A 26811-nucleotide genomic window follows, 5' to 3' on the forward strand; every position below is an offset into this window, starting at 1 on the left:
CTGGCTGGGTCAGAGAAGGTTTTTGCGAAGGTACGGTTAAGTAAAGATGCACACTCATTATCCAGAACTACATTGCCTTGAAGCATTAAATACAGTTTGTTATGCTTCTCCTTATACCTCACAATGTTCCAAAATTGTTTAGGATTATGTTGCAGTATAGAGGGCAAAGTACAGTTAAAAAAGGAAAGATTAGCAACTTTGAGCTCACTTAGTTACGTAGCAGCTGCAACTTTGTATGCTGACCATCGAGCCGAAGACGGGGACGATCTTGCAGCTCTAAACAGTCTTTTCTTGTGGTTGGAGAGCCTATTTAAGCGTCGATTGTACCAAGGGGAATTAGCGTTACAGTACACTTTTCTTAGTAAAATATATTTATGTGTGAATTAAAACATTTTATTTTTAAGCAGATTCCAGTTTTCTTTTACAGTGCGTTCAAAGCTTGCAGGACAAAACGAGTCCAAAAAAGAACGTAAAACGTAATTTATTGCGTTAAAGTCGGCTTTGTTATAATCTCGGATCTTTTTGAAATGATTGGGCGAGCGCAGGGTTGGAAACGATACCGAAAAGTGAATTATGTCATGATCGCTGAAAGCAAGCATCACTGTTATCGGGGACACAAGATCTATGAGTGATGATAAAGTCAAAGTGACACGCGTCGGATACTGCACTAGTTGTGACAGCCCAAAATCACTACAAATTGAAGAAAAATCAAGAAATTCGGATGACGTTGCAATAGAGCACTGATACGCGTCTGACCATTTTTGAATGTCGGAAAAGTTGAAATTGCCTAAAAGAATAACAGTCGCGCAAGGGAAACGTACAGTTATCTGGTTCAAGCAGTCGTGAAACGATTCACAAAAAATTGGCGGGCTGGATGGTGGTCGATAACGCACTCCTAATATTAGGTTTTTAAATCCGGTACGAATACAGCACCATGTCGTTTCAATGTCAGTAAGAATAGGAACAGAGAAGCATTCAATTGATTCTTGGACCGCGAGTAGAACACCCCACCCCCCCCTCGACGCTCAAATCTGTCACAGCGAAGCACCTTGTACTGTTTTGCGCATTGAAATATTTCATCATCAGAGACTGAGCCGGACAACCACGTTTCAGTTAGAGCGACCATATGAGCGTTACAACCATTCATCAAGGCACACAAGTCATCACTTTTTGAAAAAAAGGCTGCGTATGTGAGTGCTTTGTACCACTAACTTAGTGTTGGTGGTTGAGCTAGCACCGCCCGCTGCGTTCTCCTAACTTACAGCGCTGGACGGCGTACGGCCTGACCGAAGTCTACGAGGGGACGCAGCCTGGGCAACATATGCGGTGTCACTTGCGGCACTACTGGAGCTACTGCGGGAGCCGTTACTTGTAAGGTCGGGAGCACCTGTGCTATTGCCAATGTTATTATTTGGCGAGGAATGTTTACCTGTAGCATTTTCGATAATAACCACAGCTTTAGTGGTTTTATCGTAGCCGAAGCATTTTCCATTGGCAAAGAGTGTTGTGGGACGAAGATTGAACGGAACTTGTAATGCCTTACCATACTCGTACTAAATTTTTCTCGCGGCGCGCGTAGTTGCGCAAAAGTCCTCGCTCATACTAATAGCGCTGCCGTTTAGTAAGAAGCGTCTATCAAAGACAATTTCTTTTGTTTTGTAGGCCGCAAATTTTGATACAGCTTGCATCAAAAAGCTTTGCGTTTTAAGTGTCTTTCTCCAGAAGAAATTGTATTTTCTTCTGCTATAAAAGAGGCCTTCTTTCTGCAGTGCACTTTATGATAATTATAATGTATATGACAGGTTGGTGAATGAACCTACCGCTTTTGATGCTTGTAAGTTTACGGAATTTACGTCAACAAGGATGCTTACAGGGGCATAGATATTCGTTGAGAAACACCGAAGTATGTTTGATATAATGTATATTTCCCAATCACAAGCGGAAATTCGCGCTAGGAATAAAACCCAACTTGTACAGAGAACAAAAATAAAATTTAGAAAACCTAGTTCTATTTGATAAGAGGCTGGCGTATATTGTGCAAAATCTGTATGAGCGAGCGAACGAAACTTTTTTTCTAGCTTGACTGAGTTAAACCTACGAATAGCCTTAAAGAATGCGCGTATTTGACGTGCGTGTACCATTCTTTGAATACACCTGTGCAGTCTGGGATCCGGCGCAGGCATCTGTCAGTGATAACATAGAAAGAATACAGAACAGGGCCGCAAGGCTTGTCCCGGGACCGTACCAATAGCGGGAAAGTTACACTAGTATATGAAACAAGAATTCAATTGGGAGTTGCTTTCATTGCGCAGAAGGAAATTGCGATTAAAACTTCTATATTAATTATATAATCATAAAACTGGAATTAGCAAAGATACGTATTTACAGATACCATATGTAAAATCGAATTGGTCATTCCTTTAAACTCTGGGAATACCGTCCCCAGACTTTAATTTTCGCCAATTCATTTTTTGTTAAAACAATACATGAGTGGAATGGGCTTTCAAATCTACAACTGTCTGCTGTGAGGTATAACGTTTTTTTTTTCGAACATGTAACCCCCCTGCTATAACGCCTTCGGTATACATTGAATAAAAAATAAGGAAGTTATGTTGAAACTTACCAGACCCCTTCTGGTAAAAAATAAGCGTATTTTCATAGTCACATCAAATTTGTGCCATAAGCCCTGAAGCTACACCTTCGCTTGCAGTTCCCTCAACACTACGCGCTCATTTCAACTGTTTCCTTTCTAGTGTTGGAAGCAACGGTGGCGTTGGGATTGCAGTAGCAGTCCTTAATCATCTGCTGACAGTCTCGTTTGGCCCAATTTTGCGCCAAAGTAATGAGTAATGACTTCGCGTTTTCTTGTCCCGCGATCCTCCAAGGCTACCTTCTCTCCGTGTTCCGGGTTGTCATGTGTAGGCAAGACAAAAACATATAAATGGAGCCAACATTGAAGCGCGATTTTAAAGCGAACCTTTGGTGTTCTCGCTGATGTCGTTGTACGCCAATACACGCAGCAGGAAAGGCAACTTTCGCTGACGAAGATAATGAATGATCATGGGTAAACTGAAATTAAAAAAAAACGCTTCCCATGGCCGGAATCAAAGCTGGGTCCCTCGTGTGTTGAAGCCGGCGTATATGCGATTGTTCCATTTTGTCATTTTCGAAGCGAATGCCAAGCAGCAGGTACCGATTCGCGCCGCTCACCTGAAACTCCAACGTTTGGACTACAAAGTGCACACCCGAGATGTGCTGTGGGTATTCTAGAAAAGCGGCACGTTCCTCCAGAGCAGCACACTTTCGCAGTGTGGGATTTTGCAATCAAAGAATCAATCACGAGTTAGATTCGTGTTCAACCATCTTAGTTGCTTGACTTATTAAGCTTCGCTTAAATATGTGCCTCCATTGTTTGCCTGATTAACTTGGGTTTAGTCTATGGACTTGAACAGCGTTTCTGCCCGGAGAGTTTGTAATGGCCATCAATGTTAAACTGGGAGGGGTGGGTGAGAAGGAGGCATAGTGCTGTCGCTATCGGTACAATCAAGGGGTGCAGAACTGCGAGTTCACAAACCATAAACGCTGTCTTTATTTTCCCCATTTCTATCATCTTAGATTTGGTACATGTACCGTAAAAAATACGCCTAAGCATTACTAAAGAGTTGTGAATAAGAAATCAATAATGTTTCATTGAATGTAGCTGACTCCGAGTGTTCCTGCCAATATTGCATTGCAAGCAATCGTGGGTGCTTCGCCGCTGTACTAGGTCTTGGGGCGCGTGGTGAATTGCCGTCGGACACGGCGCTCACAGGCGCAGCTGCACTCACGGGTTTCAGCTTGGCGTCGATTGGCAGCGCGGTCTTTAACATGTCTTTCTGCTACACAGAACGAAGCTGGTGCTACGGAAGGTTAGGGAGTCTTGCGCGAGCCCTGCCTTGGTTACAGAAGCCAACGCCAGCTTTTTACAGCGAAGCTGTTAGCCTCTCGTTGGTCGGAAAATTTCGTGTCGGAAACAAAAAAAAAAAAACTAGGCAGGGCCCAACAGTTCTTGCCTAAAGCAGGAGACACATGGGCAGGAGGGACGCGTCTGTGCACGCGATTGCCCGTTCCGGTAGCCGGAACGGCATCCGCCTGGCACCCAAAGCCGGCTCTCCGCATGCGTCAAACCTGCTAGATATTTTCAGCCGCTGCCACGCGTCAAACGTGTGGGAAATTAACAGGCAGGGGGCGGTTGCCAATAACAGCACGAGGCGCGTCTTACACACTAAAAATTTTTACGCCCAAAAGGGTGCTTCAGCTTGTCGCAGCAGGAGCACCCTAAAAACTGAATACTTTACACCCTTTAGGGTGCTTGGATTCTGTTGCCGCAAGGGCACCCTTTGTGAAGCATCCCAGAAGACGTGTGCCTTATAACACACTTTTTGGCCTAAAAGTATCATAGGGTGCTACTTAGCACCCCAATCTGAAGGAGCATCTTCTGCAAAAACACCCACCTGAAGGGGTACAAAAAGGGTGCGTCATCCTCAGTTCAGAAATGGTGCAGCAGGTGTGAGACCACATATTGCACAATAAGACACAGGATTATGGTATGAAACATTCGTGCTTTCCAAGCTCGGTTCTGTGAGACATTCTGTTGAAGCTCAACGTCAGGTGATAATTTCCTTGAACTTGTGTCAACGATTGTTAAAACATCAATTTAAAGAGTCAGGAGCCACATCTCAGTACAGAGTTATAACTTTAGAAGTAGTTGATTATCCAAAACTTCGTGAAAAACCAATTATATGTTGACTTTGCCGAACTGCAGTACACATCCTTCAAGCTTCACTGCACAGCATAACCATGCTATGCAGTGAAAGCAATTAGGTGTGCAACACTTCAACCACACAAAATTTCCTTCAACCTTAAAACCCTTGGCTTCTCAGTATTGCGTCAAACTTCCAATCACGGTAGCTACCTGCAATGTTTAGTGCCTTATTCTTGAGCCGAGCTGGAAGGTTGAATATGAAGGAAGACCAAATGCAAAATGTATAGTTTCCTCCATACTGCGGCTCATAATATAGTTCCCTCCGTACTGCAGCTCATAATCTACTCATAAAAGTTGGGTGCCCAAGCCATTATTTTCTTTTGTATTATTCTTTTTGCTTTACGAAAAAATATTCATATGGTACAGCACTTGCAAGGTTTGGTGGTATATGGAGTTTTATAAGCATACATTTATTCTAAATGACCCCACATAGCAACAACAAGAACTGCAAACATCACAGAACAATGCATACAAGTTCCCTGGTGAAGCCCATGGTTGGAATGTAATGCCATTGTTCATAAAACATTATTTTATCATGAGGCTAGCTTGTACATGGTGCCTTGCATTATGTCCCTGCCGGATTTGTCACTGCTGCAAATGAAAAGCCAACAGCCAGGGCCCATTAGTTTTTGCTAGTATTACGAGGTGCCTCACGGCAAGCATTCTACGTTGATAGACATTTTTAGAGTTGACTAGAACTGAAATCAGCAAAAGAGTCTCTACAAAACATTCAGTCTATCCGCAGCTTTAGGGTTTGCTAATTTCCATATTTGGGTTTCTTCTGCCTTTCTTAACAACATTTTTCTTTTTATAAGAAGGTGCATAACCAAAAGCAAAAAGCTTTTCTGTAAACCTTTGGTAGCTATATAATTGTTACAAAATATTTTACTCTAAATATGGCAGCTTAAACTGAGAATATTTGCATTTAAAAACATTAGAATAAGTTTAAATTGATCATAAATTTTTAGCTGTTTCTACGCAAAACTGCACATGGGATATGAACTGCACCACAGGGAGGGCTCTAGATTAGCTTTAGCAAATTTGGGACATTTAAGGTGCACTGAAATCTCTACACATGCGCTTCTTCACTTTCTGTATCCACCAGGAAAATGGCTGCCAATTTAGACAGTGATTCTTAATAGTAGTTAACGTGCATTTTAAAATAATCTCAAACATTAAACCCACAAAAATAATTTTTACAAGTTGTAGACAATGCGCGTTACACCAGACATTGGACTACACTGTCAAGAGCTTTGACATCTACAATGACCTCTACAAAGCAAGCTTATACTGGTAGAATGTTTCATGCCATAATTACTGTGTGTTCAGAGCTCACGAGTGAAGTATGGATACTGCTGCTTCAGCAAGAATCGAGGATGAGCACCCTTTCTGGTTCTGAAAAAAAAAATAACAGAGGAAATGCCATAAGCAGGATTCTGAAACAGGGTTGAAAGAAACAAGAATGAACAAGAAATTCTTTCGAAACATGTAAAGCAATGCAAACAAATATTTATTTCAACTTCATTTCTACAAAAGGCCACCTCATGAAGACTGGTGATGGGGTATTGGCTCAAAAAAAAAGAGCAGAGAGCACTTATATAAATGCTACAGGGAGCCTTCGCAGCCAAAAATTGTTTGAGCACCTAAACTAATCACTGTTCAACAAACTCATAAAAAACGTTTGAATGCATAAAAAACCAGTGGTAAACACAGGAAACAGTTAAAACAGAATGACGGCACAAGTTTCTCCCGTCGTTCTCTTCTGTGTCCTGGGTTTTCCTATAGTTTTTCATCCATTCAAACATATACCAGCTAGCCCAGTCCAACGCCGTGGTATCATAAAAATATGGATAGTCAATCCTTACAGAAAGTTGAAAAAAAAAGAAAGTATAAAGTAGGTGACAAAATTAAAACGACAGCAAATTGGTTGGCTTTTAATTTTAAATGATAATATAAAAAATGATGGCATGAATGAAAGTGAGCAGCACGCGAAGAACCATGTTGCTTGCCCGACATAACACCTTGAAGCAAAATGACCACTTTCAACACTACATAGACCAAACATGCAATGAGGCATTCCTTTAGGCACACAAAATATGCCATAATTGTTAAAAAAGTTACGAATTAGCTGTAAAAACAAGACCACAACAAATTGGAATACAGTTTCAGAAATACACAGCGACATCATATAAAAATATATGGTTCCCATACAAAGATTGATCATAACAAAAATTCAGGACTACATTTATCAGACTGGCATCAATGGGCAAAGCAGCTTAATGAAGGAAGACGGTCTTCACTAAAAACATGTTAATATTGAGAGCTCATGTGCTTCCCTGCAAGTTGGGTGTGTAAACCCACCGACACCTTAACTAACCCACCTGAATCATCACTTTATAGACATTGAGGAATTTTACTAATTGTTTTATTGTAGCGAGCTGTCTAGTTTATTCCCTATTTTTCTTGGCATTTTGTGTCTAATTCTAAATTTGGTGTCTAGATAGCTTTTACTATGGTCATGCACTGGTGACAACGAATATTTGATTTTACGTTAAAAAAATTCAGTTTTGTTTTATTGCTCACCAGCCAACGATCGATATATCAGAGGCGCTTAAAGCGTATGTTGGTATTTCCTTCCTGCATTGTAGTACAACTAATCATGACTTTTACCATAATTTGTTCACAAATCGCAATATTTGGATATTATTCAGCCGAATGAAAATGTCATTTCAGAAGCATGCACAATCAACATGGCCTCAATGACTCTCACGACGTGGTCCACTTGTTTCTGTCACAAATAACCTGATTGCAGACACATTCCACCGAAGACGAAGGTCACATGCCCTCTTGGGTGATGAATATTTAAAAAGCCTTACGAGTAAATTAGCTGCTGTGCACGTGAAATTGTGGCATTAAAACAAAAGATCCCTCTGCGGCATCTTTCACTTGGAGGAGCGCTCGACCACAAACTTTGAGAAGCTGGAAAATGCTCCATGAGCCGCTCCAGCCAGCAGAAACGATGCAGGACACAAGTTGGTAGGCGGACCGTTGGCATCCTGCGATTGTGAAGATATTTCTGTTTAATAGGTGCTCTTCTTTTTGTACCACTGTTTATTTCACCTTTAACAAGCAGCTGAACTCCTTAACGTTCGCATAATAAAATGCTGAAATGCGGAACAGTTAGCAGGGTTACCTCAATTTTGCTTTTCTACGAATTAACACAATGTAGGTGATCTGCACACAATTACAATCAAACTACAATTTTCACCTACTTCACTGCTAACATCAGCGTTTGACTGCTCAAGCACAAATTCAGGTTAGACATGTGAGCAATCTGCTAAACGTATCCCCACAAACTGAACAATCAGGCATCAGAAATCGGCAAGGAAGGAGGTGTCACCTTTAAATGGAACTTTTTTTGTTTAAAACATAAACAACACCTGGAAGCTTGAAGCGTGAGAAGGGGTCTTTCACGCTGACAATGTCAGAACATAGCTTGCTAGTGGGCACGTGCACGATGTGCACAATATGTTTCTTGAAAATGCGTGCAAAAGCTGGATTGATGTGTAGGAAGAGAATTGCAGCACATTTTGACACAGGCCTTGTGAACGCGTCTGCCTGCTAATGTCAATTCGGATTCCTGCCAGTCGCCCTTTTCGCTTCTTTCTAAATATAATGCTTTAGGCAGCCACAAGGACTGCATCAAAACGTGCAGCAATAACCTACGTCCCACACATCAGTGAAACTCTCGCACACATTTTCAAGAAACGCAGTGCATACATCGTGCATGTGCCCACTAGCAAGCTGCGTTCTGACATTGTCAGTGTGAAAGACCCCCTCTCACGCTCCAAGCTTCCGGGTGTTGTTTATTAGATTCCATGCGCTGAATGCAAATCAGTGTACATTGGCGAAACGGGCAATCCGCACAGAAGATGAACGCAGCACTGGAACGAAGTGAACAAGGGCCATGCAAAAACAAGTCCACTGGCAGAGCACCGTGAGAATACGGGACACGTGGTCGACTGGAACAAGACGAAATTACTGACAACTGAGTGCAATCTATCTTCTCGATTACTGCTTGAGTCCCTCATCGTTCAGACGACGCCCAACATTATCAATATAATGAATGGCAATCTGCACCATATCTATGCAAACTCATTGCGCCGCGTAATGCCCAATATATAGCTTCGTTTTCCACGACACATGCTCACCGTGAACAAGCACCAAACCGTAAATGGCTTTCTTGACTTGGTCAGTGACCTACGTTTCATCATTGCAATAATGCTTTTACCTGCCTACACGGCATTCCGTCAAACACTGGACTACACTACACGAGCAATTGCCGTTGTTAAAGGAGCCATGAAGAGAAAATACAACTTCATTTAATTTAAAAGAACTAGGATTCAGTATCTCACTCAGCTCTATTACAGCCACAAAAGATGTTTTTTTCATGAAAAAAAAGCAAGACGTATTTAAAAACTTTCAAATTTTGCGCCGCAGTGACGTGTTATGAGCAAGAATGACGTCATACGGGCCAGCAATAAAACATAATTTTCAGTGCGTTAACTGCACGTTAGCATTCCAGTGATGCGGTCAAATCGATCTAGAGGCCCCATTACACACGTCCAGTCATGAGTCGTCCCGACAGGTCAGTTAGGCGACCGCCAATCGCACAAACAAGATTCCGTGACGTCATAGAAGAGTTGCGGGAAAGTGGCTAGGGGGTCGCGACTGCTTCACGCGTTTTCTTTAATATCTCCGTTATTTGTTCAAAGATTGCAATGATATTGGTATGATTGTTATCGGGACTAAGCAGTCTTTCTAATAAACCCAACTTGTATTTTGTCTTCATGGCTCCTTTAACCTGCACCAGAGTATATAACCTTTCACTACTGCTATGAGATAGACCCATGAACGCACTTCAATATGACCTTTATATTTACTTCATGGAAACATTATGTATAATTTCACCTTTTTGTTGCACCTGCTACAGCAGCTGGAAATATACCAAAAACATGAAAAAAAACGTGGTTTAACACGCCAAAGCTACACTTGGGATTTGGGGAGCACTGTAGGGGAAGGCTTTGCATTAATTTTGACCACCTGGGTATTCTTGTGCGCACCGAAACCTCAAAATACGGTCATCGTTACGTGTTGCCTCCATCTGAAAAACGGCCACACCAAGCGGTATCTAACTGATATTCGCCTCCACAGCACACCACCCTAGCCACTGCAGTGGGTTAAACATATGAAATACAGCGAGTTTTGAAGTGCAAATGAAAATATTAATCACACGTCTTATTTTCCCAATTGATCTACCTTTTGAAATCCACCATGCAATCCCCCCTCCCCTACCGGACTACCAAAACACCTTTGTCTCTAGAGGTAATCAGGCTGTTGTTAATGAAGTAAGTATTCACAATTCGAGACTTTCCACCGTTAAAGTCATGCACTTTGTTTTAGAGATAAGCGACATTAGCCATTTGCAGCACCAGGAGTTAATTGTGTTAAGATCAGATTAAAAGCATTGACGGTAGTAGTTGAAAGAAATGGTGTGATAAATAGCCACATCATCTGCAAATAGACCTACATGGGAGGATATGCAACATGGAAGATAGACAGGACCAAGCAACCTGCCTGGGGGACAAGAAAGTGGCACGAGCAAAAGAAGTATATAGTTATTAGAAGTAAACTGCATTTGAGAAGAATGAAAATATTTCGCTCTACTGAGGACATTAGGGTGAAGTTTGAGAAGTAGTCTGTGGTGTGCAATGCGAATGAATGCTTTAGAAAAATCGAGAAAAACTACCGCAGTTTGTAAGCCCGCGTCAATGGATCAATGCAGATCGTGAAAAAATCCTGAAAGTTGTGTTTCTCAAGTAACCCTTCTGAAAACCGTGGTGATATTCGAATGTGATATTGTGATTTTATTAATAGTTAGCGACCTGAGAGTGGATGAAATGTTTCCCGACCTTCCATATGGTGCTTGTTAGGGAAATTTAATGGTGAAGTACCGTCTCCTGATTTAAAGATTGGTGCTACCTCGACTATCTTCCAATCATTGAGAATAGTGCCTGTCATGAGAGACTGCGAAAAAAGCGCTGTCAAAATTTTACATACTGCGGGATGTACTTTTCGGTATAGTATGATTAGTACCAGTATGATCTGAAGTTGACCAGTTTGTATTGCAAGTTCAAAACCATATCGAAAGATCCTAAATGTTTGCTTGGCTTGATTGCATACGAATACTTGCTTCAAAGTCAGTTCAATTTCTCTTCTTGCCCTTTAGTCATCGGCCCCAGATTCTCTTCAATATCTCTGCTAAGCAATGACCCGCTCCAAACGCACAGCACTGCTTCATGAAAATGTTTCAAATAATCAGAGGCCACAGCACTGCTAACAGGTATACATCATGGCAGGTTCCACAACATGCAATAACTAACCTGAAAGTACATGATCGGTGGGTGCACCGATATGGCAGCAGTGCCTGGACCGATGTGTCGAGCAAATGCGCTGACTTCTGAACAGGTGGTCCAAGCGGCCAGATGATGGATGAATGACCATTCCTGGCGGCAAAGCATTCGGAGCACCAACGAAAGGCCAGGCAGTACTTGGGTACAGCAGGTGCAGTGTCGGTTGGCCAAGGGAGGCCCTGGCAAAGCCTTTGAAACTGGACTGGAAGGCAGCTGACCCAGGACAGCCAGCAGCAGCACCTGCCGGTGCATAATCTGTGAGTGTGCTGACACTTGTTGAAATACAAGAAGAGCACACACAAAGCACGAATGCTTACATCAAGTAGATTTTTAATCGTTTGAAGACAGTAACCTCCAAGGAACTAATAAGAACATTCCCGGAACACCCCAAGTGAAATTTAGGTCACAGTAAGAATGTATTTATTAGACCCGCAGGTACTGTGAGTGGGGTATGCATGAAACATGCAAAGCTCACTGCTGAGCTACTTTGCATGGAACGCATGCGAGCAGCTCATCTGTATCCCTTGCTTTCAATCGGAACTGGTGTGTGATAGTTGAGGCTCCTCCATTTCAATGTCTGACTTGTATCTGCACGTCCGATTCTCCAATATAAATCGAGTTGAGTGAGTGCCAACAGCTTTCTTGTTAGTCAACTGTATGGCCTGTGGTTTTGTGAAAATGAGAACTTGCGAATTCGCTCAATTTTCTGCACCAATTTACACAATACATACGCCTCTGATATCAAGCCCCAGATTTCCCGACAGCTACTCTGACGGAATCGGCAGGCGCCTCGTAGGCGTTGTGAAATCTCCCCCACTACCCCGAGACTATGCTAACTTCCTGCGAGGCCACATGCGCGCATTTCACCTTCAATTTGCACGTATGTGAATTCTATACCTCTATGAACTCTCAGACGGGCGTCGTCATATTCGTGCCGGACTCGCGAAGCTCGGCAACGTAAATTGCCGTACTCGCTCGCTGGCGCGCGGCCCGAACTCTCTCACCGTTTCCTGCCCTTGCATACTATTTTCTTCCCTTGCACCTTGTAAATTCTTATCTGTTTAACGCGGCCCGAACTCTCTCACCGTTTCCGTCCCTTGCATACTATTTTCTCCACCTTGCACTTTGTAAATTCTCATCTGTTTAACTACACCTCCTGCGTCCTCATCTCTTGCCTGCTTTTCTTCCAGCACAACTCCGTCAGCACCCGGTCGACGCGTACGCTGTCGGGGGGGCGCGTTGGCGAGCGAGTACGGCACGCATATCGCGACCCGAAGACCGCGAGGCGTACGGTCGCCGGTCTCGCGAGCAATAGCTGCGAAGCGCACTGCACGGAATTCGTGTAGGGGGGGAGATTTCACAACACCTACGAAACGCCAGCCATTGAATCAAGTGTACGCTTTTTCACATGCACTTCCAGGGAACCTCCTGTTCATGTTATTTCTTGGTATACCGCGGGTATTCACGAGGGAGGACTAATCACAGCGTTGTGCCACTCACGCGAAATTGCGACTGCGATCTGCAACCGCAAAGGCACTGTTTGAGAGACACATAAACAAACGCCCCGGTGTTAAAGAGCCTTGCGTGATGTGAAATTATTAGCAGCCGTGTACTACAGCGCGAGCATCGTAGCCAAGGTCTAGCTTCAGCGTAAATTGATGCTGACTTCTGCTTAAACGGTGGACTGGGCGCCCAAAAAGTATGCTATATCACGTATGCTCTCAGAGAAAATCAGATGGGGGTCTAGCGAATTACTGACCCATAAACACCAGAACTCGCTCCAACCAAATACAGAATAATAACAAATGCGTACTTACCAGAGCAAAAACGATGTTTCCAACGTACAATTCTCCTTCACTGTCGTCTTCATCTCGCGGACACACGAACACGCTTTGTTCTGATGCAATGTCATCCACTTTTGACGCGCAGTGTTTTATCCGGCGATGATCGTTCTTCCGGGGTCCCCATATTCAACACACGCGTAGGTAGGAAGGGTAGACATCTCCCATAAAGCTTTTATAACTATGATTCAAGCTTGAAATAGATAAAACTGATCAAATCACGCCAGCAACCACTCGGCACAAAACGCCATGAAACAACACACAAAAAGTGAGAGATAGTTGCCAGACTTCAAATGCAGCACCTCTATGTTTGGCGAAAATTGTGTTAGTACTATAATGTTGGTAATTATTTTTCTGCTTTCAAAGTCTTAAATGTGTTTATAACTTAAATATAAAGTTTTTAAATACAAAAGTGAATACACATAAAGTAATTGACATATATACTGATATTGTAAAAAGGTTTTGACGTTTGTTTTGGTTTTGTTTTAACGGCGGGCTTCTCAAGAGAGAAGGTGCGAGAAAACGCGCTACTTTGTGTTTAGGAAGAGGGTGGTAAATGTCGGCGTGATAGAAAGCAAGGAACAGGCGCTTACCCTGGTCGTAAAAAAAAGAGCTAAGGAAACCCTCACCTAAAAAAAAAACAGGTTCAACGATGAATCGAACCATTGACCTACAAAACAATAATAGGAAGCGTTAACTCTCAGCTATCTCGGGGGGCGGTGTTGGGGGCGCCTAAAACAACTCTTACGTAAGTTGTCAACGAACGTTGTCGCTTGTGTCTAGTTTATGCTGCATTTTTGAAATTCTGGCTGTCCTAACGCTTGTTTCTCACGCACCGGTCTTGCAGACGAGCCGGCATTGCTAGCGCTGCAGCGATTGAGCCAAAGCTCCCTTATTTGACTCAAGAAAAGCTATGGCAGTCAACCCGACCTTTTCTGCGCAAGCCACGGTAGCCAAGAAATAAATGGAATGTGCTCTTAGAATAATGGCGTTGATAACGCTTCTTTGTCCGGCACCGTCTTGCAGACAAGCAACGTCGCGCTAATACTACAAGCGATGTCACTCCTGGCATGTCAGGCGCATCAAACCCGTCGTGTAAAACCACTGCTAACAGTGCGAAAACCTCTGAGTTTGTAACAAGTGGGGATTATTAGAAAGCGACCAAAGCATGCGGTGGCGGTGACGTAATAGGTACAGCAAACAGGTAGGCAGAACGGCAGCGACGAGCGAAAATGATTTTACACGACCGCCACCGTCGGCCTGCGCAAAAAAGGAAGATAGAAACCACTTCATACACACCCTCGAAGAAAGCTGTACAGCCGATTCAGTTCGTTGTGGACGAAGAGCAACCGAGGCTGCAGTCACAAACGATTGTGCTTGCCGTGGTATGAGCGAAAGCATATCTTCACATCGTTATGTTATCGTCCGTCTGACTGTTACTTATTGAAGTGAAAATTCAGAACACAAACGTTGACGTCCAGCGTCTATGCCAGACATAGACGCTGCTGTTTAGGCCCTAAAAACCACCTTCAGGGCGTCTGTCGGTTCTGTCTGATGGTGTGCTCGCGCCGCTGATTACGAACAAGGCGTCTGTTGGGGTTCACTGATCGTGTTGGCGAGCCGGTAAACGCCGTCACGGTTGATTTCCCTGTTTGAAGACTACGCTGTTGGGACGATAGAGTGCCGACAGAGTTATTGGCCCCACAAACGCCATCAAGGTTAAACTCCCTGTTGGAAGACTAGGCTTTTGGAATGATAGAGTGCCAACAGACCTTCTTATTGGTCCCATAGGCGTGCTGTCAGCTCAACAAGAAAGTCTTGTTGGACTTTTTGTCCGAAGCATAATACGGGAACAAATTCTTAGGTAAATTCGATTTCGTTGAGGACACCGATGCCTCGCGTAAATGTCTTATTTATAGGACTACAAGAGGCATTTTGTAGCCTTCCCTTCCCGTGCACCCAGACATCTAAACGAACCTTGTGATACACTCGAAGAAGTAGATTAGTGCAGAGTGGAATTTAAACATTCAGCCCGTTTTGTTCAATTTACGAACAGCAATTTTAGAGCATTTCCCCTGGTCTATGTGGAGAGTTCATATTTAAACCTCTCAACGGGATGTGAAATAGTGCAATGTGCGGTGTAAACATTCAGCCTGTTTTTGTGCAATTTTGCATGCTTGCATTCAGACACCGTTCTTTTAGGCACCCTAACGATAGGGTGCTGTGGTAACACCCCAATCGAGAAGAAATACTTTTTAGCACCCCTTTAACGGTCGTAGCACCCTTTGAAACTGTTGATTACACCCCTGAATTTTGGCACCCTCGAGATGGGGTGCCCGAGCAATATTTGGGCGCTTGAAAGGTGCAAAAAGGGTGCAAAATGTTCAGTACACCCTTTTAGCAAGTTAAAGGGTGTAAAAATGTTAAGAGTTACACCCCTAATTTGTGGAACCCTCATGATTGGGTGCCGGAGCAATGTTTTGGTCCCTAAATGGTGCAAAAAGGGTGCAAAATGTTAAGTGCACCCTTTTAGCACCTTAAAGGGTGTTGAAAAGTTTAGTGTGTACATGACGTTTCGCGCGGGTACTAGGAAAAAGGGGAGCCTCTATTTGGTGTGTCCTCCGCTCTATGATATCGCGAGGTGGCTTTCTCCTGCGGCGCAGCCATGAGAAGCTCAAGGGCGGCCCGCATCGCCGAGAACGATCTGCTGATATCTGTGGTGCGAGCAGAACCAAATGTATGGGATCAAAAAACAACTGCGTATCGCAATATTGACGCGCGATCGGCAAGCTGGGCACGGAGCGCCAAAGCAATAGGCATCGAGGGAACATATTTAACGTTTGGTGGTAATTACTGATATTACAAACCATTTTTGGAACTATCTGAAGTCTGGCTTTATGTTGTTCAGGTTGATCTGTATTATTCAGAAAAACGTTCGCAGATCAAAGTGGTTTTCACGCATTCAATGTAGGAGTTGCCTTTCCATTCTCTAATCAATCAAGAGATAACTACTCCTGTAGACGAACCATGGTCACATGAATTGGATGCACCATCGCATCGCGGTACACATGCCAGCTCGTTTTTTGATGACATCGGTTTCTTCCAATAGAAATGGAGCGACTGCTGCAGATGTTAGAAAGACTGCCTGTGCTTGCACAACTATGCGTGATTATTTGCGCGCGCGTGTGTGTGTGTTTGTGTGTGAATGCATGACGTTCGCAAAAACGGGATACAACAAGCACCAGTACCGTCGTGAAATATTCGCTCTCAGTGCGACGAGCCCTCCGTGACGGCCGGACGTGCCACTTGCGCTTTCGCTTTTGAGTGCGCAAAAGTACAGCTTTCTTCTTCAAAAGCAACAATCTCTCACGAGAGGAAATCACGAGCATCGTGGGGCACCCAGAAGAACTCCGTCAAGCGTCAATGCGACCCTTGGGCGGGCTGGCAAAGGCTGCATGCAAGCACGACGGAACGGGGAGGAGCTACGCGGCCCGACGCGTCGACGGTACCCGCGCACCATGTGTCTCCAATTCCACCAAACGGCGGCGGGGAGTGGTTTCTGGAACGTTTACCGGCGCCGAAAACCGGCTGCAAAGATGGACATGTGTTCGGCCCTTAAGAACCAGAGTGCATGCGTCAGGCTAATCGGGCATACATGATAGGGCTAATCATAGGGCACACATCGGGCATACATCATAGGGCATGCGTCGGGCTAATCGGGCATACATAAAAAAGCGCCTATGAACAATGGGACCCCCCCTTCAATGTGTTCCTGGTAAAGATTATGTTTGCAGATTATGTGTGAAGGCTAGGCAGGAGTAGTGCCACTAAAAAGAGCAGTTGTTGCCAAAGACGCCGAGCACATGCGTCAGGCTAGGCGCCACCCAGAATTTGCCGCCAGAGAAGTCGAGTGCAAGCGACACGCACGCCAAGACAACGAGGAACATTTCATGCCCTCCCCCATCAGCACGTGTAGTGGTTTACAACAGCTTCGATGGACATCCACTTTCGCAGGGGAGGATGGCGAACATTTTATGCTCAATTCGCCACTTCAACACAGTTTTTATGTGGAGAGCGCCAAAAAAGCCCATGCCGCCTAAAGGGTATGCTTGCTGATGGTGACAATGGACATGCACGTGTACTACGACGTCAAACGATCGAAAATGCATAGGCCCACCATGTTAGGTCTCGCATTTCGGGGAATATTTCACCAGCACTTTCTTGGGTATGCTGATCAAAATCACAAGCTATACATTTACACGACATGTTTAGTTTCACTGGTGTCGAGCTTAGTTTACAGAAAGAGTATAGCTTCGAGTGATGACGAGCGGCAGATGATGGCGCAAGTAACGCGGCGCCACCTAGGTGGTGATATGTCATGTTTTACGGACCGATGGTGTGTACACCCTAACGTGCATCGTATAAGGTACCATTAGCAACTTTTTTTTTACACCGTAGATAAAATCAGGGATAAAAGGTGCTCAGAAAAGTTCCTGCGTTTTTGGGTCACTCTGTAACCGGTTTTTATGCCTCTACACGTGCCATTGACGTTCGTATGTGCGCACGATACGTTTATTGCCATTATAGTTGAATCCCATCCTCCTTGCCAGTGTAAATCCTGGGGCCAGGGAACCCGAGCAGAGAGAACCACTCGAACCGGGGGCCAGGAAAAGCATTGTTTATTTCACGGAAGCGCTCTCGTAGAGCGAATATGATATGTCTGGAAGCGAGGAGGAAAAGCGCCACCCGAATGGCCCGTATCCTGCAGCCGGCCTTGCTGTTTAGAGGTAGGGTTGTTCGTTTTCGGGTTTTATATTTTTGTTGAAATCGGGGGGTAGTGATGAAACTGTTAATAGGGGAGAAGTGGTTTTTTTAAGCATTCAGGAGTACCAATCTTTGCTGGTTAAATCTGCAGTTGCCCTGTGGGTTGATTGTGGGGTTTAACGCGCCGACGCAACGCAGGTGATTAGGCGGGCCGTAGTGGAGGGCTCCGGATTAATTTTGACAACCTGGGGACCTTTACGTACGCCGAAATCTTGAACACACGGGCGTTTTTGCTTTTCGCCTCCATCAGAAAAGCGGCCGCCGCAGCCGGGAATCGAACCCACGACCTCGTGCTCCGCAGCACAACGTCTTAGCCACTGGCACTGAGCCACCGCGGCGGGTCTATAGATGCCCTATATAATATAGGCTCAGTTCAATGTATCACCTGCCACGAGCTTCTCTAATTTGTTACAATTGATGGTTGTTTCGAGCTGCACTGGTAATCAAGGCGACATCACGGTTTTCTAGCAAATACTCTACGGTAAATTCCGTTAGTTTGTAAAAGAATCAGTAATGATGGCAGTAAAGAGCAGTGATAACATCCAAGTTATGAAGCATTTATTAACGAAAAGCTGGTCATTATTACCCATACTTGTTTACGTAGATTTTCATCTGCAGTTGCATTAGGTCAGTCTCCGTTCGAGACCTGCCCAGCTGTTGAACGCATCTCAGCTGGGAGGAAGTCCTCTCTACTTCACAGCTTTCTTAGCTAGATTCGTGGAGAAATCGGGTTTACCCGATTCTCCTGAAACGTGTTCGCGGCGTAAGAATCTGGTAAACCCCGAAAACGAACAATCCTATTTGTATGCTACCGAACGGTCGCTGGAGGATGCTGCAGTCTCGCCTCTCCGAGAATATGCCGCAGCGGCCGCCTGGGGGACGTCACCGGGTGGCCGAGTCGTGCTGACATGCCGTGCGTGGGCTGCCGTTAATTTTCGCCCAATCTACAGCCAAATCTGCCATATAGTGCATTGCTTGGCCCCTCCCGATTCCTCGCTGCGAGCGGCGTCGAACGAGCCTATTCTCAAGTCGGTTAGTGTACTGCAAGAAATCTTACGATGATTTGAATTTCTGAAGCGAGGACTACCATGAACATACAGAACTGACGATAGAACTAACGAGCGAGCATAGCACCTACTTGCGTGTGCACCGGAGCCCGCCGTGGCCGAACGCCACGTGCACGTGCTGGCTCCCCAGCATCCAACTGCCACCGAGGAACTCAAGCATGGCTGAGGCGATGGAAACGTCCTCGTCGCCCGAGGAGTCATCGATCCCGATCGTAGACGAATCGGGCCGGATGTGCATTGAGGTTACCGGAGAGGAAGTTACCACAGAGGATTACGTGAAGAAAGTGGGCTGGAAGGTAGTCACCCGCAATAAAAAGCCCAAGGAAGAACGAGCGCAGCGAACGTCGCCCCAGACGCGGCCGGACACGAAGACATTCGCAAGGAAAGCAGCCACAGCTGCAACGATGGCAGCAAGCATGCCCAACGTATTGCCCAAGGAGGACAACAAAGTTGTCGTGCGCCCGCGAGGTGGAATGTGCATTGCGAAAACACCCATCGCGATCATAGAGGAGGCGATCGCAGCAGCGGCCGGCATCACCAGAGAAGAAGTGGCGAAAGACACCTTTCTACCCAACAACGAGCAAAACATCGTAATTGTGAGTACCCCGGACTCTTCAAGAGAATGCAAGTACTCTACAATGAAAAAGATCATGATCGGAGGACAGAAACACGAGGTAGGGGCATACGCAACGGCACCCGATAGCATGACGAAAGGAGTAATCCGAGTAGTGCCAATACAACACACGCAAAAAGACATAATCGAAAGGATCATAACGGAAAAGAATCCAACAGTAACGGGAGCTGGACGAATTGGAACTACAACAACGGTCATCGCCACCTTCGAAGGCGACAAGGTACCGAACGTGGTCTTCTACGGATCGGGTGTAACGAAATGCCGTCTGTATCACAAACACTTTCATTTTTGCACAATCTGTGGAGAAGTAGGCCACAAAAGAGATGTATGCCCAACACCAAATGTACGAGTGTGTTTCGACTGCGGAACGAAGAATCCGAAAGAAGGACACGCGGAGGTCTGCAAACCAAGGTGTAAGCTATGCTATGGCATGCACCCCTCCGGAAGCAAGCCATGCAAGAACAAGTACAAGACGCCGTACGTGGTCACCAAAAGGAGATGGGTAAGAAAGGAGGTTGAGGATGAAAGACGTAGGCGAGAACAGGAAAATTTCGCGCCAAGCAGCTTCCCAGCGCTGGGGAACAACGGAAGAGCTAAAAGCCAGGAACGAGCGCCCCGCTCGCTAAGCCGTAAATCGGAAAGGTTAGCAAGCGGCAGCATTAGCCGGGACGTGAGCAGTGGACGATCCAAGTCGAAAGACAGAGTCAGCTGGAGCCAAATAGCCCAAGAAAACGGGAAGAGGAAAGCAGAGCTACAGCCAAGCACGTCGAGAGGACCGAACACCCCGGCCAACGGGAATACCGGACAAGGCGGGGAAACGAAGCATACAGGGCATTACAGGAAACAGTGGAGTGGCTAAGCAGGGAGAACGCGCAACAACGCAAAACCATTGAAAATTTGGAACGGAAGCTAACAGAGACCCTGGAAATAATGTAGAGCATTAGCCAACAACAGCAAGTGCCACAGATACTGCAAGCGGCTCCAGCGACCGCAGACAACAGCGAGGCAGTGGGGAAACCATTAGCAACCTCAGAGCCGGCGCCAAAGAGGAGAGCTCTCGAGCTCCTCAAGTAGCGCAAGCTCGCCGACAGAATGGACAGAACGGAAGACAATGCAGAGAAGATAACAACACGCATGACACAGAATGAGGCTAAACAAGCAGCACGGTTCGCAAGACTGGAACAGACGCTTCAAAGCCAAACGGAATTAATGCAAGAGAACATCGCAGCAGCTGTACAGCAGAGCGTTGCGGCAGCCGTGCAGCAGAGCATGGCGGCAGCCGTGCAGCGGAGCGTGGCGGCAGCAGTACAACAGTGCGTAGCAGCGGCCGTGCAACAGAGCATGGTGGCAGCATTACAACAACTCAGAGAAGAGTTAAACATGAGCAACCCAACATGGACCTCAGCACATCCAGCACAGTAAAGGCTAACAGCCTCGTGGTCTGGCAATGGAACTGCCACGTTTCGCAAGTAAGAAGGCAGTCCTACAACAGCACATTAGATACGCAACCAGGAAGCCCGACATCATTCTGAATCAGGAGACCCTCGTAGAGGAGACCCACCTCCCAGGGTACAAGACCTGCACCTGCCCGCCCAGCCGAGTTGCCAACGGCAAGGAACGCGCCGTGTGCAACCCTGTGAGGAAGGGTCTGAAGTACGAGGAAAGGGAAGGACTAAAAAAATCACTGATCGAAAGCACACGATGATCGAAGTAATCACCGAACAGAAGCGGAAACAGAGCACTGTCTTCATGAACATCTACAGCAGTCCGAGCCACAGCAGGCAGAAATTCAAGGCACTCCTCCATAAGGCTTGCAGAACTGGTGGCACGGACGACAACCTCCTCCTATGCGGGGACTTCAACGTACACAACCAAGCCTGGGGCTACATCACAAACAACGCCAAGGGAAACAGTCTTTTAACCGATGCTACGGAAGAGGGACTTACAGTCATAACAGACCCAACGTACCCGACGCGGACTGGCAATTCAACGTGCAGAGACACGACGCCAGATCTTACCTTCGTTAGAATATCACAAGGCGGTCGAACCCCATCTTGGACCAACACCGGCCACAACCTAGGCAGCGACCACTTAATAATCCAGGTGACGATACCGCTTAAAAGAAAATCGGCCGAGAAGCGCATCCACAAGCTTACAGACTGGGACCTCTACAGAACCCTATTACCGGGCGAAGAGGAAGAGATACAGGACGTGAACGAGTGGTCTAACAAGATCATGGAAAACGCCACAGCAGCAACCAAGGAAATTGAAACGGATATGGAAATCGTAACGATGGACAGCCACCTAGCGCACATGCTTGAAGCAAAGACCTCCATCCACAAGAGATGGCAGAAACAACGCACCAACCGGGGACAACGAAAGAAGGTGGCCGAGCTAAATCACGCCATCGAGAAACACTGACGATCGCTCAGCCAACAGCAGTGGAATGAGATGTGCAGAGCAGCCGACGGCCAATTACTCGTAGGAAAGACGTGGGGCATGCTCCGTCACCTACTGGACGAAACAACGACAAAGTCCCACCAGAGAGACAGTCTGAACAAGACCCTAAACAAGGCTTTACGGGAACTGGGAAAGAAGGAGATGCACAAAAGAATCAACGAAAAGTATCTAACTCAACATCCAGAGGAAACGCATCCAGACTACTTGGGCATGGTGAACGAGAACCTGGACAGAGACAACGAGATATGGGAGGTACGGACGGCGGTACACGAGCTGAACTGCCGATCCGCAGCCAGTCCAGACAAGGTTACGAACAAGGCATTGAAGCACCTCAACGAAGCTGCGATCACAAGCTTGACGGCTCTCTTCAAAAAGTGTTGGAGGGAGGGCAAGCTACTCCAGACCTGGAAGACAGCCAAGACTATCCTAATACCAAAGCCAGGGAAGCCGCCGGGTATCCAGAACCTCCGTCCCATATCTCTGACTTCGTGCGTCGGCACAGTGCTGGAGCACGTTCTGATGAACAGATGGCAGGAATACCTCAAGGACAATGACCTGTATCCTGACTCCATGATCGGATTCAGGAGCAAGCTGAGCACGCAGGACGCGATGCTCCAACTAAAGGCCGAGGTCCTGGAGGACGAGACCACCACCAAGGACAACAAGGCAATACTGGGGCTAGACTAGCAAAGTGCCTTGGATAAATTGAAGCACTCGGCAATTCAAGCCCAAGTCTGCGCTCTGAACATGGGAGCCCGGACGTACGACTACGTTAGGGACTTTCTAACGGGGTGCACGACGAAGATCCAAGCAGGTGACGAAACTCTCGAGGAGAAGCAGCTCGGCAGCGTCGGGACCCCACAGGGCTCGGTTATCTCGCCGTTGCTCTTCAACATCGTCGTGATTGGGGTTGCTCGCCGCCTTCAGTCACTAGCGGGCGTACGGCACACCATATACACCGACGATATAACGCTATGGGTTCCAGGTGGCAGCGACGGACACATCGAGTCAACACTACAGCAAGCAGTTGATACCATCGATGACCAGCTGAAAGGAACGGGACTTTTCTCCTCGCCAAGCAAATCGGAGCTCCTGGTGGTTCCACCGAGATGGAAAATAAAGACGAGCGAGGACAACGCGGTCAACAACAGAATCGTGGTACGGACCGGCAACGGACAAGAGATTCCTGAGGTCAAGAAGATCCGAGTGCTGGGCTTTCAAATCGAAAAAATTCGCACCAACGGGGATACGGCCCACCGACTCCTAACCAAAGTTACAGCGGCCACTCGCCTCATAAAGCGGGTAGCCAACAGGAAAGCCGGCATGCGGGAGGACAGTCTGATACGGCTGATCCAATCGTTTTCCGTTAGCCGTATAATGTATGTCGCTTTCTACCACAACTGGAAAGCGGCTGAAAGTAATCGTCTAAATGAAGCTATACGCAAAGCATATTGAGCAGCATTCGGTCTTTCCGACAGAGCAAGCAGCGAGAAGCTGATGGACCTCGGCGTGCACAACACGCTCGAGGAAATCAGCGAAGCCCAGCGATCCGCCCAGATAGAGAGGCTCAAAGGATCCAAGACCGGTCGAGCCATCTTAGCCAAGCTGGCACTCGAGCCCGGAACGAGCAGTAGATCACTCAACAGACAAGAGGACATACCGGCTAACATCAGGAGAGGAACGCGGGTACAACCCATCCCCAAAAACACAGACCCTATCCACAACGAGGAGAAGTGAAAGGCGAGAGCTAAAGCCATGATCGAGCAACACGCCAACGCACCTGACACCCGATATGTCGACGCAGCGGAGTAGTAACTGGGAAGCCTTCACTGCAGTGGTGCTCGACACTGTAACCGGAGAGACAGTCTCTGCAACGAGCGTTAAAAGATGTGAGGCGCAGAGAGCAGAAGAGGTGGCCATAACCTTGGCTATCGTGGACCCCAACACCCAGACAGTCCTCTGTGACTCAAAGGGAGCCGCGAGGAACATTTCCAAGGGCAGGCTGTGTCGTGGAGCAGTGCGGGGGCTCACCGCATTGGATTTTACGGGCAGAAAAGTAACAGTGAAGTGGTTCCCCGCCCACGTGGGGACAGATGTGTCTGAACTTGCGGCCAACCACAATGAGACAGCGAACTCTGTTGCGCGAGAATTATCTGGCCGCGCAGCAAAAACGAGCCTGTCTGCAGAGCTGTGGGCGGAATCTAAAGATAGGATGGGCACGTTCCACGAAATGACAAAGTATTATCGGATGAACAGACGAATAATGGCACCGCCGCACCGTTATCTTACCAGGGAGTAGGCAGCACTATTTTGACAGCTGCAAACGGGCTCGTTACCGACTCCGTTCATAATGAAGCACATATGCCCAGTACAGTATCTGAACGACACATGTAAGGTGTGCTGCAGGGCTCGGGCCACTATGATCCACATCCTGTAAGATTGTGCAGCAAGACCAGCAGAAGAGGAAGCAGAGACTGTGATCCCGCCATGGCTTCAAGCCGCGGCGCGAAGCTGTAACAAGGAAGACCAACTCCTGGCCGTCCAGCAGATCCTGGAGGCCCTCGAAAGACAGCGACCGAGCGAAAGTTGCAAGGCGTCAGCCACCCCTCGGGGTAACGGCGACTAGCCTGGGGGCGAGTAGCGAGGACGCTGACGAGTAGAGGGTCCAGACAGGATCGACGTTAGGCCGCGTCTAGGTATCCCGGCAACGGGGTGACTACTGCAGGCGATTTAATAAAGTCTTTGTCATGTCATGTGTGGGCATCATCTTATCCTACCCTTAATACTTTCCATTAAGGAATAGAATAATAATAATAGAATAACGCTCCGTCGTTATTCTCACTGCTCTCGCGCAGCACCGAACTGCCCTACCGAGAGACTCTGCCCACAACGGGTTCGAGAGCGAGCCACGACTCTCGCCGCGAGTGTACGTTGTCAGTCACTTCACATGGAAGCGATACATTTCATAGTACAGGGGTTTATTACGCGGGAAACCACGATACAAACACTACACTGTACTACGCACCTAGCCCCTGGGGCATATACAGCCGTCAGCGTGTGCCCAGCCCATAGTCGGGCAGCAGTTAGCGTCCGCCGGCGTTGGCCGGCCGCAACGCTCGCTGACGTAGGGGAAGGGGGCTCTTTGTGGCCGCTACACATTTCAAGCCGCTGGACTCGATCGGGCGGCATCGGCGCTCGTCCGCTGACCTTAGACGGCGCAAGCCGTCACATCGCGGACGCGGGGGCAACCCACCAAGAATTGGAATATGCCCGCGGAGACTCGCCGGGCATCCTAGATAAACGCACTGACGCAAATCGAGGCATGCGCTAATCGACACGGTGGGTGCCGTGACCCACGGAAGTGGGAAACAACGGCCAATGCAAGAAACGGCCAAAAGTGGCCGAAGGGCATTTACGTACCTTGCGATCGCTGCTCGTCCCAAGGGCGGTCTCCCCGGGGAGTCTCCTGCGCGCATCCCCCGTCGCCTCGTAGGGAGAGGAGGGAAGCGCGCGAGGATCGACCTCGCCCCACCAAGGAGGAGGACGTCGCTAGCGCCTCCTCGCCCCGATATGAGGGGCTTGGCCCCCACATCCCCCTCTCCTTAAATGCCCCCCTGACGGTCGGAAAGCCGGCCATCAGGTACTCATCAAAAAAGAACAATCTTAATGTAAGTAAAACAAAGCTAGTGCCCACCAGCCTCTACTCCAGCCCTTAAACAAACACTGCATTCACAACGCACGCTACACATACTTAAGATATACATACACACTATGAACAAGGTGTGAAACAAGAAATGTACATTATAAACAATACTCTACTCACTTGGTGAGGGAACTAATGTTACGCTATACAGAGGAGGTCAACTAAGGTTGCACTCGTACACTATACTACACGAACTCAGTTGTTACTTATATTACACAACCTACGGTTAAATATAATGCACTAAGAACAGTTAATTACATTACATTACGTACACTTCATTACATTACACTAGATACACAGGTGTAGAAAGATACACAGAGGTGGAAATATTGCACTAAGTCCGCAAAGGGCTGCAGTGATCACCACGGGGCCACGCATTGTTCGGTAGTACGGGGCACAAAGGGGCGAAAAGATCTTCCCGCTGTCAGCGTTCGTTGTCGTCACATCGGGGAGCCACACTCAGCATCGAGTCTGCAACGCAGAGTTCTCGAGGCGCGCAGATAATGGGCGGACGCGGAGGAGCGATTCCACCGTTGCGTCGAGCCGCGTCGCCCCGCAGAGGGGTGGAGGGGAAGGAAGCAGCGCGTGAGCCGACGATCCAGCAGGAAGGCACCACAGCGCGTGCACCTGCTGGAAGCCAGGAGTCGAGATCGGCGCCGATGAACGGGGCAGCAGCCAGAGAGAGGAGCGGCCCGAGCTTCAGCCCCACGCAAGGAAGGAGGGGCGTTAGGCTGAGTCGAAGGCAGCCCACGGTCAGCTCGGCCATTCAGGCGCCCGCATTCCTGGAGACGAAAGGCACCTCTGCGCTCGGTTGTCGGCGTCCCTGGCCGCAGCGAGCCAGCCGAAGAGGCCGCGATGCCGCACACACCACAAAACATGGCGCGCTCTCCTCAGACACGCACCACCAGCGGGGTGTACTGTTCGGCCGAATGAAGCTGGCACACACACGCACGCACTCACACACGCCAGTCTGCGGTGTTGCACGCGAGGATGGAACGCGGGGGC

The 26811-nt window shown here is 47.3% G+C and overlaps 1 long non-coding RNA gene across 1 annotated transcript; it reads right to left on the reverse strand.

The window, feature by feature from the left end:
* Positions 1-7527: 7527 nt before the first annotated feature.
* LOC144163626 (uncharacterized) lies at positions 7528-13274 on the reverse strand. The gene is made up of 3 exons (XR_013320955.1): positions 13095-13274; positions 11248-11517; positions 7528-7860 (listed from the first exon to the last, which is right to left on the reverse strand). It is a non-coding gene; the product is annotated as an uncharacterized LOC144163626 (long non-coding RNA).
* Positions 13275-26811: the final 13537 nt, after the last annotated feature.

The sequence above is a fragment of the Haemaphysalis longicornis genome, unplaced genomic scaffold, assembly GCF_048455015.1.
Source record: "Haemaphysalis longicornis isolate Haplotype H1 unplaced genomic scaffold, Haemaphysalis longicornis Haplotype H1 scaffold_126, whole genome shotgun sequence".
Taxonomy (NCBI): Eukaryota; Metazoa; Arthropoda; class Arachnida; order Ixodida; family Ixodidae; genus Haemaphysalis; species Haemaphysalis longicornis.